The sequence below is a fragment of the Lycorma delicatula genome, chromosome 7 (genome assembly GCF_047948215.1).
Source record: "Lycorma delicatula isolate Av1 chromosome 7, ASM4794821v1, whole genome shotgun sequence".
Classification (NCBI taxonomy): Eukaryota; Metazoa; Arthropoda; class Insecta; order Hemiptera; family Fulgoridae; genus Lycorma; species Lycorma delicatula.
The window spans coordinates 37,274,707-37,288,965 of record NC_134461.1 but is presented as its reverse complement, the minus strand read 5'-3'; positions in this window follow the sequence as shown (position 1 = coordinate 37,288,965).

Genomic DNA, 14,259 nt, shown 5'->3' with positions numbered 1-14,259 from the left:
GCGTGGCCGATACGCATCTGTACTCTACAAGAACTCTGAATCAACATAATCTAACCAAACATAACCTACGCTCGCTAACTTCGACTAATTAACAGTGATGTTTTGATTACTCAAATTTTAAAATCTGTAATTACTGCTTGTAGTCGAGTTATTTTAATATTTTTTTGTAAAATATGTTTATATGGAGAATATGTAAAATAACCGGTATATTTAATAAATCTCTATATTTTTATTAAATTCTCTAACATTGGTGCCATTAATCAAATTTACTATTAATTATCCATAATCACCAAATTTAACGTAACCTATGCATTATAAAAATACTTCTTTTTGCATGAAAGCTTACTTGTACCTACTCTAGATTTTTGATCGCCTTCCTTAGTAATTTTATTATCCAGATAAATAAATTCTTCATACTCATTACATTACAATATGATTCCTTCTCTTCATTTTTATTTTTTCATTGTTCTCTTTCCTGTCACATTTCATCACCTTAAACTAGCTTATTATTCTTTAAATACAACTTAAATCTAATTTAATTTTACTATAATTTAGACATTTCTTTAAGCCAAAATATTCATGTTTTTTTTTTTTAATTCAACTGCTTTTAAATATAGATCACTACTATAAATAAATAAAAATATTATGCATAAAAATCAAATTATTATACGACTAAGTATCCATTACAATATAATTTATCGTTATTAAAACTTTTATTAAGTATGTAATCCAATTGCATATTACGTATGTAATAACATTATGTATTCCAATTTCTAATGGCTTTTCCTTAACAAAAACCTAAAATTAAAGTTTAAAAATATAAATATAAAACTTTTCCAAAGTGTTTTATACAAATATTTTGTATATATACATATATATATATATAGAGAGAGAGAGAGAGAGCGAGCAGAAGTGAATTTTAAAAAAATGAGAAAGAAATAACTGGTAACCATCTTTCCATCCTTTTCTTTTCTTTTTACGGTTGAATTTATTAAGGTCCATTATAATACATCAAGTATAACCATAATCTAAAATTGCCTGCCGAAAAATCGTTATGAATATAAGATATGCAGTTTAATTATTTTCTAAAGATCAATTCATTAAACAAGATTGAATTTTTTTATGATGACAACGTAATCATTAAACGTTACATCGTTATATTGTATAAAATGTATGTTACTAGCGATAACATAATATAAATTCTGACAAGGAAATGTAGTTCATAAATTACTTTTGTTCCTTACTTTAAATTAAACAATTTTTATGCTCTCTTATTTCTTTAATAATAAAAAACAAAATTTAACTAGTTTATTTTTAACATGCTAAAATATTATCTGGCTGTTGAACACTACACATGCACCGAAATTAGTGCCCGTAATATTTATTTTTTTCTTTTTAAACTACTTGTAAATCTTTGAAATATGATGGTGAATTACGAGAATAAATTAGAATTAAATCAACAGTTTTTTTAATTTTTTTAATATTGTTTTTTTTAATTGGTTAATTCTATCTAGACGTGTAAATCTGATCACCTTGTCAGCAATATAACTTGAGACGTTCAGTTTAATCTATATAAATAAATATATAAATGTTCGTTTGTTCAAAACGTAAATCTCCGAAAGTTCTTCACCGATTGCTTTGAAATTTTAACACAACGTTCCATTCGAATACGCGCGTGTTTTTATATACCTTCTATTTATATACCTAAGATTTCACTCCTGTGTCAGGTAAAAACATGCTTTTTTTATAAACAGCGCTATCTGTTGGACGTAAAAGCAATACGCGCTAAACTATATATTTTACTATTCCATTTCAATATTTCCGATGCGAGTGTCCGCTATAGACTAAAAAGGTACTGGACCGATATACGCGCAGGTATAATGAGAAAATTTGGAGAAGGAAAATAGGGAAAAATCGGGAAATGGCAGGAAAAAGAGGGGAGGAAAATGGAAAAAAGAAAAAAGAGTAAAAGAAAATTGAAAGAGCAAAGAAGAAAAAACAGAATGGCAAAGGGTGGGAAGAGGAAGGGGGAAGGAAATAAGGAAAAAGAGAGATGGAGAAGGAAAGGGAAAACGGGTGGTAATGGGGAAATGAGGGAAAGAAAATATGGTAAAACGAAAATGGGAAATGGAAAAGGTGGAAAGGAAAATTGGAATGGGTGAAGAGAAAATGGGGAAAGGGAAAGGTTAAATATTGTGAAGTTCCGTAATGTTAATTTTGTTAATGTTTTATAAAACTTTCAATTGTGTTCATTTAATGTAAATATATACTCAAATCTTGCAATAGCGAAGCATTGCCGGGTCTGCTAGTAGTTAATAAAACTAATGATTAGTCCATTGATAAGATCATATATTTTAAAAAAAGCTGACAACAAAGTTGATTTTCCCGTCACGCGACTCAGCCGCGTGACTGAAAAGTCCTGCACCTATGGGTTTTTTCTGATGTACGACTTACACACTCAATTTAATTAAAAATATTTATCATTTTATTTAAATATAATATTTATTAATTTATTTAATTCAATGATTCTAACTAAACAGCGCGTGCATAACGTATTTAATTCGCGCGGGTATGGCGGTAATAGCGGTCGGTACTAACCAATTGGAATTTCACAACTTACATAAAACAAATTCGCACGGTTGACAGACTCGTGTAGCCGCAAGGCTTAACGCACCAGGTACCGAATCAACCTGGCAATCGAGTTCGAAACCGAGCCAAACAGAGTTACTTTTATACACTTTAAATACTATTAATTTATTTAATTCTACCGCTCACTTGTAACGTCACAATATAACAGACGACTGCAAGAGCATTATTTGGGTTGGGATGCAATTTTGAAAAAAGTTTTTTGGGGAAATATTATTATTTTTTAATTGTTAAAAAATTTCCCTAAGAAAAATATGACCTTCATTAGGTGAAATTTCGAGATACTGAGGGTGACGTTGCATTACAACCTCATCTCCTTAAGTTAAGAATTTAATGGTATCAATGCCCACCCCGTGTATAGAAGTAATCTGACCAAGTTGTTAAAATCGGTCCGGTAGTTTTGGAGATATAAGGTGATCTAGGGGCCAACTCCAAAACACGTACATATGATTATTAACAACCGGAAAATTTCCTTCCGGATTTTTGGGTACTTTTGGTGTCAAAAATCAAGATCAGGTGAATTCCGCATATACCCAAATGGACCGATTGTAATACTTTCCTTTCTAGAGGTGTAGCTCTGTTATAGCACTACCTAGATGGAAGAGTATTATTAAATAAAAATTACAGTAAATTAAATAATCATTTCTAATTTTTTTCCGTATAATAATTAAATACCCTGTGTAAATTTGTAAGTTTGTTTTTTACTAAATTTTATCACATTTAACTTAATAAATATTTAAAATATAATATGTAATGTTAAATAATTCTTTTTAGCAGGAGAAAAATAAATTTTTGCGATGGATATCTTAAACCATTTATATATCAGGCTAAACATCCCAACGTAATACTGACAATTAAATTCTACTGGTAGGATGGTTTCCATAAACTCTTTACATAAAAAAAGTAAAAAAAAAAAATTAATATTATTTACTTGTTAGTTTATTTTATTATTTATAAACCTATGTACAGTCATTCATCTCATCCTCTGAAGCAATACCTAACGGTGGTCCCGGAGGTTAAACAAAAAAAAAAACCTATGTACAGTATCTCATTTATTTGTTTTTCTTATAAAATTTATCAAAAAATTTACTGGAAATTAAAGAATAAGTTATGTATTAAGAAAATGGAAAAATTTTGTTTACTATGAAACGATAACTGCGGTTTCACTAACGGGAGTCGATTTTGTAATATAGGGTGTCAACTCCGTCATTCATGTAGAGACAGCTTTTGACAATCGATAAAGCATCACTCATTACTAAATTAATCTGTAAAAGAATCCCTTGAAAACTTTGTAATAGTCCCAAATTTCAAATTTCTTTGTATATTTTAATAGTTGCTCATTTTATTTAATTTAATTATTACTCTTCGCTAAGGTTCATTGGCTAATAGTTATTTTTATGTTGGAGATAATATAATGAAAGTTACAAGTCACTCCAAAAAAAAACTGTACATCCATTTTTAAAAATAACCAGGATACCGTATTACTACGAAGGTGAAGATGAAGTTTCCCTTTGCCATTTTAACTAGCTGAAAGGGCTGTTATACATTAGCATGCAGGTGATATTCAGATCTAAAAGTAATATATTTCGTCTACTACTTAACTTTATTAACCAATTACTATTGTACAGTGAATATCATTATTCTCAGAGAAACTATCATTGAGTGACGTTTTGAAAAATTGTATAATATTAAAATTTTGATTTTGAATTTAAAAATAAGTTATTTTTTGTTGGATCTAAAATTATTAACAAGCTGCACAGCTTAAGTAAAACTAGGAGAGTTATTTTTTAATTCTTTCTCAACTCGACAGGTGAAAGCTTTTAATTACTTATTTGTTATTTATGTCAAACCCATACTGAGCTAAGGAAGCCGGTGATTAAAATACAGCCGTTACATAGGCTCTGATAAAATTACGTTTTAAATAAAATGAGTTACGTTCTAAACTTCAACGACATTTGAAAATAAAATAAAAATTTTTATATTACACAATTCTTTTTCTTGATATAATTTTTTTTTTGTAATATATTCTATAAAAATGACGAGTCAGCGGATATAAAAAATAAGGTTAAAGTAAATTACTATTTCATTATTTATTAAAGTTAATAATAAATTAATCTGAACTTATTTGAATAAAGAATTTTTAATGTTTTAAAAATATCACCGTATCTTAAAAACATTCTAATAATTCATAAAAACAAAATTCTATTAATTTTATATAGTACTTGGAGCTGGTCTACTTTTTTCCTTTTGGTTGTGGTTTTATAGTTTTAAATAAAGTTTATTACGTCAGTTTTTATATTTATTTATTAATTACATAATTATTTCATACTTAATGAATCATTACTGAAGATTTTAAAAAAAAGGAGAAATTTCAAAAAATCAAGAAATCAAAAAAAAATCTGATGGTATCTTTATAGAATCTTCATATAGAAAATAAGAGATTTTATTTTTCATTCTATTCTATTAATTTTATGTAGTACTTGGAGCTGGTCTACTTTTTTTCCTTTTGGTTGTGGTTTTATAGTTTTAAATAAAGTTTATTACGTCAGTTTTTATATTTATTTATTAATTACATAATTATTTCATACTTAATGAATCATTACTGAAGATTTTAAAAAAAAGGAGAAATTTCAAAAAATCAAGAAATCAAAAAAAAATCTGATGGTATCTTTATAGAATCTTGATATAGAAAATAAGAGATTTTATTTTTCATTCTATTCTATTAATTTTATGTAGTACTTGGAGCTGGTCTACTTTTTTTCCTTTTGGTTGTGGTATTATAGTTTTAAATAAAGTTTATTACGCCAGTTTTTATATTTATTTATTAATTACATAATTATTTCATAGTTAATGAATCATTACTGACGTATTTAAAAAAAGGAGAAATTTCAAAAAATCAAGAAATCAAAAAAAAATCTGATGGTATCTTTATAGAATCTTGATATAGAAAATAAGAGATTTTATTTTTCATTCTATTCTATTAATTTTATGTAGTACTTGGAGCTGGTCTACTTTTTTCCTTTTGGTTGTGGTATTATAGTTTTAAATAAAGTTTATTACGTCAGTTTTTATATTTATTTATTAATTACATAATTATTTCATAGTTAATGAATCATTACTGACGTATTTAAAAAAAGGAGAAATTTCAAAAAATCAAGAAATCAAAAAAAAATCTGATGGTATCTTTATAGAATCTTGATATAGAAAATAAGAGATTTTATTTTTCATTCTATTCTATTAATTTTATGTAGTACTTGGAGCTGGTCTACTTTTTTTCCTTTTGGTTGTGGTTTTATAGTTTTAAATAAAGTTTATTACGTCAGTTTTTATATTTATTTATTAATTACATAATTATTTCATACTTAATGAATCATTACTGAAGATTTTAAAAAAAAGGAGAAATTTCAAAAAATCAAGAAATCAAAAAAAAATCTGATGGTATCTTTATAGAATCTTCATATAGAAAATAAGAGATTTTATTTTTCACTACAATAATTAAAATGAAATGTTAATCTATCTGGGGAATATTACATAAATGGTTATTTTTATTTTTTATTTTTTTTTAGTCGTAATCTATTACGTTTGTATTGTAATATTTAATTTAATGTTTCTTGTAGAATTATTTTAAAGATCAAGTTACATGTTAAAAAATGAATTGTATAAACATATTACAAATTTTAAAAGTTAAAATTATTTTTCTTGTGAAAGTCATCTGTTTATTCTTAGGTATAATATCGTTTTTCTGTTATCTAACACAGTTTTTTTTTACTTTCTTTACCTTCATTTTCCCTTGAAACGTAATTTTGTGCCGAGTTTTAAGATGTGGACAAACAGAGAGTAATTTTGCCTGAAGATAACTTATTCCCTAGTTTCCAACCTTATCATATTTCATCCACACCAACACTACTTTTTTCTTTTTTTTACTTTCCATTCTAATTCATTCATATTTTTATTCTACATCTAGATGGCCTCATTCATGCTATTTCATCTTTTCCTTCATTTCGCCACAAAACTTTCAACATTTCACGAGTTATAAAATTTTTCTTTACTTTAATATACGCATATAATTCTTTTACTCTTAGTACAAAATGAGCTTTATCCTTTAACTAAATTTTGAATGTGGTTTCACTGCATAGCAAATTTTCATTTGAAATAAAACTTTTATTATGTGCTATTTAAAAACGTCAACCGTATATGTGTTATGCTTTTATTGTAGTCTTTCTTTGTGTCATTGGTGAAGAGGCTATTTTGCTTTTCACTGTGTAATAAATTAAAATTGAAAGAAATATGAATATTGTATGAACTTATCTCGGACTGTAATTTAATAAAAACAAAATTACTGTACTAAAATTATGAATTCTTGCAGGATTTAAAATAAACAGAATTAAATTTTTTTGTGATTTAAATTAAAACATTATCAAAAAAAATTAACCGATAATTATTAAATTGTTTAAAATTTCCCAAATGTCTACATTGAAGTAACGTGTTCAAATATGAACCAATAGAAATCTTGTGTTACTAAATTGATACTTTATTGGTAAAATTTGGTCGTTCGAATTTATTATACAAGCCTACAAGTAGGCAATCTGAATCTAAGAAAAAAATACTATCAAATATTAATTATAATAAAAATCATTATAAGAAAATACTCTCTTGGAATAAAAAATTACAAAAAGTGAAGAAAAACTAAAAAAAAAAAAATAAACACATGGTTGATATTTTTACCTTCTAGTACGAAGTAAAGGATTGTGATCGCGAAAAATTTCGGTTTTCAGATTTCAACAGAAATATCCATTTCAACCATCCATTAATCCATTTTAACTAGTTTCGGCGTGACATCTATACGTACGTATAAATGTATGTACGTATGTATCTCGCATAACTCAAAAACGATTTTGAAATTTTGAATTTAGGACTGTTGTAACATCTAGTTGTGCACCACACCTTTTGATTACAATCGAATGGACCAAAAGTGTCCAAAAAAGTCCAAAATTGGATTTTGGATATTTTCTTAACTGTCGTAATAAGCCCTCATTGAGAGCTTTTAAACGATATATCACAAGTGGTACTTATTTTCATTGCTTCCAGAGTTATAGCCAAATAAACGTTTAATTAATGAAATATTTGAATCGTACAAGAGGAAGGCACATCGGTTCGAATCCGATTTCACTTCCTTTTTTCTTTTAACTTATTTTTAAATTTAAATATATTGATTTATTAATAATTATTAACCTCTGATTGAAAAAAAAATTCAATAAATAATAATTCAATAATAGAAAAAAATGGAAAAAAAATCAGAAATTATAAGTTGATTAAAATTTTATGTGCTTTAATAGACGTACAAGGAAGTCATGTTGTGTCCACATCAGATTTGGTGAAACATCTGATTATTTAATATTAAATGAAAATTATAATTTAGAATCGTATTATTTCCATTTATTCATTTGTTTTAGTCTACTTGATAATAAAAATGACTATAAAATTTATTAATCTTCTGTTTCGTTCTGTTTTCATTTTGTTGATGGTTACTTCATAATAGTATAAAAAACATAGTATTAAATAAATAAATAAATAAAATAAAATTTTTTTTTTTTTTTTAAGACATGTATTTAAAGAGTAATAAATGAACTTTTAGGTTACTCTAACCTAATATTTCAAATATTTGATGATAATAAAAACTAATATTTTAGCAATTGTGTAACTGTCTCCAATTTTATTAAAAATTGAAGAATCGTATCTCACTTTCAAATGAAATAAGTTTAAATGATGTGCAGAAAAAATGTGTATATTTAATTTAATAGGGGTGCAAGGAAGTCATGTAGTGTTCACATCAGACTTTTTATGAAAGAAAAAAAGGTTACCTTGAAAACCACTTGATGGAAAAAAATTGAGCTTTATAAAACATCAAAATTTGTTGTTTTTTTCTGTATCTTTGTTATTTATAATTTATTTTCTGTAATCCTGAAAGCAAATATTGTATTAAAAAACCATTTTAGCCTCATTTTACAGTAATGGAATTTTAACATCCATGTCTGAATTATTTAGTGATATAAAACATTAATTTTTAAATACATTTAAAAAGCAGACTTTTTTCTATAATTTTATATGAAAATCTCTTCCATTATTAAATTTTACAATAAAATTGCATCTTTATTTTTAATTCCTATTCGGTCATCGGTAAAAATATAATCATTTTGTACTGATCTACGTGTTTCAAAAGTACTATCACGTACACAATATAATTTAAAAATCTGATGTGGACACCACATGACTTCCTTGTTCGCCTATTAAATTACAAATACACATTTTTTAAAAGTATATAAAATGTCATTTCACTAATAACTTCTAAATTTTTCCATATTTGTTTTTTCTTTTATTATTGAATTTTATTTATTGTAAAAAAAATTAAATCAGAGGTTGATAATTATTAATAAATCAATATATGTATATTAAAAATAATAATAATAATAAAAAAAAGGACTAAAATGTTGCAAACCAAAAAAATAAAAAATAAAATAAACAGGAAGAAAATGTTGCAAACAAAGAAAGAATAAAAAGATTAAGAGAATATGATGAATATAAAGAGAGAGAACATTTGAAAACTAGAGAAAGTCTACATAAATTAAGATAAGAAGAATTACTTCAAACCAAAGAGCGATTAAATGATTGGCAAAAAAAAACAACAAATAAACGAAATTATGATCAACTGACCTAGGGAGAATTATTGTCCGATCCGTATCAAAGGAGTAATAAACAAAAAGGTAAAATTTTTTGCAATTTATCAAAGATAGGGGGGCATGTATGCCTCAGTGTATATATTGTTCTTTGAGGGTCTATTTTTCAGTCACTTTTTAGTTAATTTTAATGTAGATAAAATTTAACAGAAATTCCAGAGTAATTAAATAAAATTAAACTTCAAAATCCAAAAATAATACGATTCTAAATTATAATTTTCAATTAATATTAAATAACCAGATGTTTCACCAAATCTATAACGTATACACATATGTAATAATGCCTATTAAATTATATATACTCAATTTTAAAAGTACCTAAAATTTTATTTCACTAATAATTTTTATTTTTATTTTTTTATTTTTTTTTATTGTTAAATAAAATTTATTGTAATTTTTTTTTTTACAATCACGAGTTAATAATTATTATTAATAAATCAATATATTTAAATTAAAAAAAGGAAAGAGATGTCACTACTATTTCATGTAAGTCTCTATAAACTGTTATTTACATAGACTTTCTTTAAATAGCCAAATACTAATGATTTCCTACTTAAAAAACCTTTTGGCTAAGTTTATCATCTCTTTTTACACGAGTGCTTAAAAGAGAGCGTTTTGTACTCAGGGTGTATGAACGTTTATTCCACCGTAGCAGCGCAACAACGTCTGCACCGATTTAGATGTGTGACCCCGTGATGGAATCCTTACATTACCAGGAGTGTCATAGGCTATATATATATATATATATATATATATATATGGCTAAATTAATTTAAAAACATTTTATAACAATTGTATTAATCCTTAACCATTATTAACAAAAATGATCAGTATCACTATTTACTGAACTGTCTGTACCTCATTACATAATATTTTTACTTCCATCTGTTACATTTCAGATTTCCCCATTTTTTTTTGTTTTGTTGGATTTGTATGTTTATATTGTCAGCATTAAAATTATATTTTCATTTTTTTACAAGCTTTCAGAATCCAATTTATAAATTAAATTCAAATTAAATTAAGGCTTTCAATTTTTAAATCCAGTTATTAAATGAACGTTTCGCCATGAATTTATATTTTAAATACTTTATATTATACTGTTAAAATATACATCAAACGGCTGTAGTTATATAAATCATAAACAATTAGTATTATAAAATATTCCTTGGAGTAAGATTACAGTGATTCATTCATTAATCAACTGACATAAAGCATGAATTTCATATTAATAATGACTTAATAAATATACTTAATATGGAATTCATGTTTTACAATATTAACATATTGGTTGGATTTCTAATTAAATTTTCTTTCCCTGAAAATTTCTCTTGGGTGATGTTTTGGTCATTAAACTAACGTAACAAATTGTCCTCAACAATATTTGTTATTGTAATAAATTGATTTCTTTCAATTAATTTGGTTTAAATTATAAATTATTTTACGCTATATAACTGCCATAAACTGTTCAGAACCTCTCTATTATATGGTGTTATGAAACAGTAAATTAAATTATTATTTAATTAACCTCACTGTGAAGGTGATTCCAAATTTTACAAACTCTTCTGGGATTACTCGTGCACTGATTATTTCGATCTATAACGAATTAAAAAATTTTTTTCGTAATTATTTTGGTACTGCACCTTGTTCTTAGTATTTTTATTTATTTATTATTTTTTAAATTATTTAAAAAAATTCCCTTCATTTTACATTCTAGGTTCAAATATTAATTCAAGGGGACTTCATGTGGACCTATTTATTTATTTTAGCAATTTGTAATTTTTCAGAAAATTTCCAATAATACTAATAAAATGTCATTCATTATATATATATATATATATATATATATATATATATATATATATATATATATATATATACACACACACAGGTATCTTATTCACTTTTTAATATGTTTTAAAAAGATATTTTTTCGTTTTTTTTAAGCTCTAGGACCACCGTTAGGTATTACTTCGGAGGATGAGATGAATGATTTGTAGCGTGTGTGTAAATGCCATGCCTGATCGGGACCTCCGGAGGAAAGGCGGAGACGTTACCACTCGCGCCACGGAAGCCGGCTGTTTTTTAAGTTTAGACAATCTTTGGACCACGTTAAGATATATTAATTTATTCCAACAGTTTTCAAGTTTTAAATCATATTTTGACTTATCTTTTTCTCTTTTTTCGATTCATTTCTTTTCATACCATCTTTTTTGCTATTTCTTGAAATTCATGATTTTAATTTAAGATACCAAGGAGATTCCCAGTTAATTTTTTTTTCTGCAATTTCGATCTTTTTTGAAATTCTTCTTAATTACTTTAATCCAATTCAGTTTTTTCTTTCTATTATTTTTTTTTTCAATTCTATTATTTCTCATTCTAAAGATATAATCAAAGAAACACAGTCTTCTTTTTCTAGCTAGCCGGGAGAAGTAATCAAATTTTTAATAAATTTCCTTTTTTTAATTTTTGGAATTCTGATATTATTTCTAATGTTGGGGCCCAGTATTTTATTAGAATTTTATCCTTTTTTCTTAATTTTTTTCACCTTTAACAGTTAGAGTTGAAAAATTGTATTCTATTCAAAACTTCTGTTCTTATTTTAGTGTCTGATTTTCAGATTGGTAGAAAGAGACATTTTATTGTAAATATTACGTGTTAATCTATAAACTTTTTCAAAATATTTATTAACTGCTCATTTTGGCCTTTCTATATTTTCAATTTATTTGTTATATTTCGCCAAGTTTCTTAAAATGCGCAATTTTATAATTCTCGTTTTTTTAATTTTTTTAGGGATTCTTTTTTGTTAAACTTGTGTTCGATATTTTCAACAAAAAAATTTTAAATTAATATTTTCAGCAAATTATTTTAACATATTTGTTTATTTTATTGTTTTTTTTTCAACATGATTAATTAAGATGGCCAATGGAAATATATTTATAAAAGAATTTAAAAAAAAACTATTTAATGAAATAGAGTAACATAATAGTATATTTTGATAAAAGTTTTAAATTATTAAAATATAGAAATAATATGAGATAAAAAGGAAGGAAGGAAAAAGGTAGTGTTTGTATTTTTCTTTACTTCATATAATAAAAGATGGTAAAGTAAAAGGAGAGTGGTGAATGCGTTAAAATTTTCTGTTAGTGTGAATAAACGTGTTTCTCGTTTGCATATAAATGAGAAGAATGGAGGAAGCGGATATCTTCAAACAAGACCGCTAAGGTTAGGTCGGTAGGTAGGTATGTCGGTTGCTACTGTAGGTTGGAACGTTTGGTAGACCTCTCTTTATTGAAGGGGAAAACAGGAAATGTTGTTGCTTATATTTTGGGTAGTCGCTAAAATATAAAGTAGAGACGACGAAGAGGTAGAAGATACGTCAATGAAAAGTACGTGTCGTAGCGTTGGGTTGACAGAGAATGCTCTAAAAGAAATCTCGTGTTTACCATTCATTACATCTACTCAGCCTTTATACTTTATACTCGACTTTTGCTTACGTGTTAATTAGGAATTTTACACAACAGCAAATTAAACGTAATGAAACCTTTTCATGATCGTTAATATTGATCAAAGGTATCAAATTAAACTCTTGCGAACATTTATGTTACGATTAAACAAATATGTGAATGTGTATGTGTACTTGCGTGAGACCATACTTTGTATACATATCAGTTAAATATGTGTTAGAGATATCTCCTTATATTTACGAGCCAAATAATTAGTAATTAGCAGCCATTCATAAATAATTACTAGCTAAAGTTTCCCGGCTTTTCTTAGTTGTTTATACCTTAACAAGAATTGTTAAAATTGATATTACAAATTTTTAGCAAACTACGGCGCCTCATTTATACACCTCACTTGTTTGTTCTAAAACAGCTTTGTGATTTTAAAATTTGTCTTGCTTGCCATGCCCCATAGTTGGATGCCATATGTCATTAGATTAAAAATTTTTGAGGAGCTTATTATATTATTATTATTATAAACTATCTAAAACTACTAAAAATTGTTTTCATTAGCTTGTTATCATTATCAATTTGTGTCGTATTTTGTTTTACTATTTGTAAAAGACAATGCATGAATGAATTTACCGACTGTTGTAATAAAACATTAAGAATGAAATAATTTCAACAAAAAAATTCAGTTTACATGATTGAATGTTAGCAATAATCAGCTTTTCCTGAATTTGAAATATTTACCAGTTGGTTGCCCTTTCTTGCTTAAAAATATATTTGTTATATTTGCTCATAAAGGATGTACGAGGCATGTTTTTAAAATAAGTACCGTTTTGAATTTAAAAAAAAAAATAAGTACACTATTCTTAAAAATTCTAGTTTTACGTGAAAGCCTGTACTTTAATCTACTTTTTTACATAATTGCAACCAATATTAATGCACTTATCGCATCGTGCAACCAGCTTTAGAACACCGTCGTCATAGAATTCTACCGCATGACTTAACCACTGCAACACGATCGCTTTGACACCATCATCGTCGATAAATTAAGCGTTCGGTCCCAATTTTATAGACAACAATTCTTGAAACTTGAGAAAACTCTTCAAATAGCGAAGAAATAGGAAAGCGTCTGTTCTCTCTCACATTTTTGTCAAATTTCTGCACCAAATCTTTAGTAATGACAAACATCGTCCATTCCCCTCATAATGAACATTTTGGCGGCCATCTTTAAAAGCTATATCTTTAAAAATAGTCAGGTATATCAGTTTGATATACCTGACTGGGATTCGAACCCGGGACCTCAGGATGAAAGGCTAAGACGCTACCACTCGCAACACGGAGGCCGGTATGTTTAACCTAGTGATTGATTATATTTTACAACGCTATGTGGTAAAAGTTTTCAATCATACAAAAGTTAGATTTATTTATTT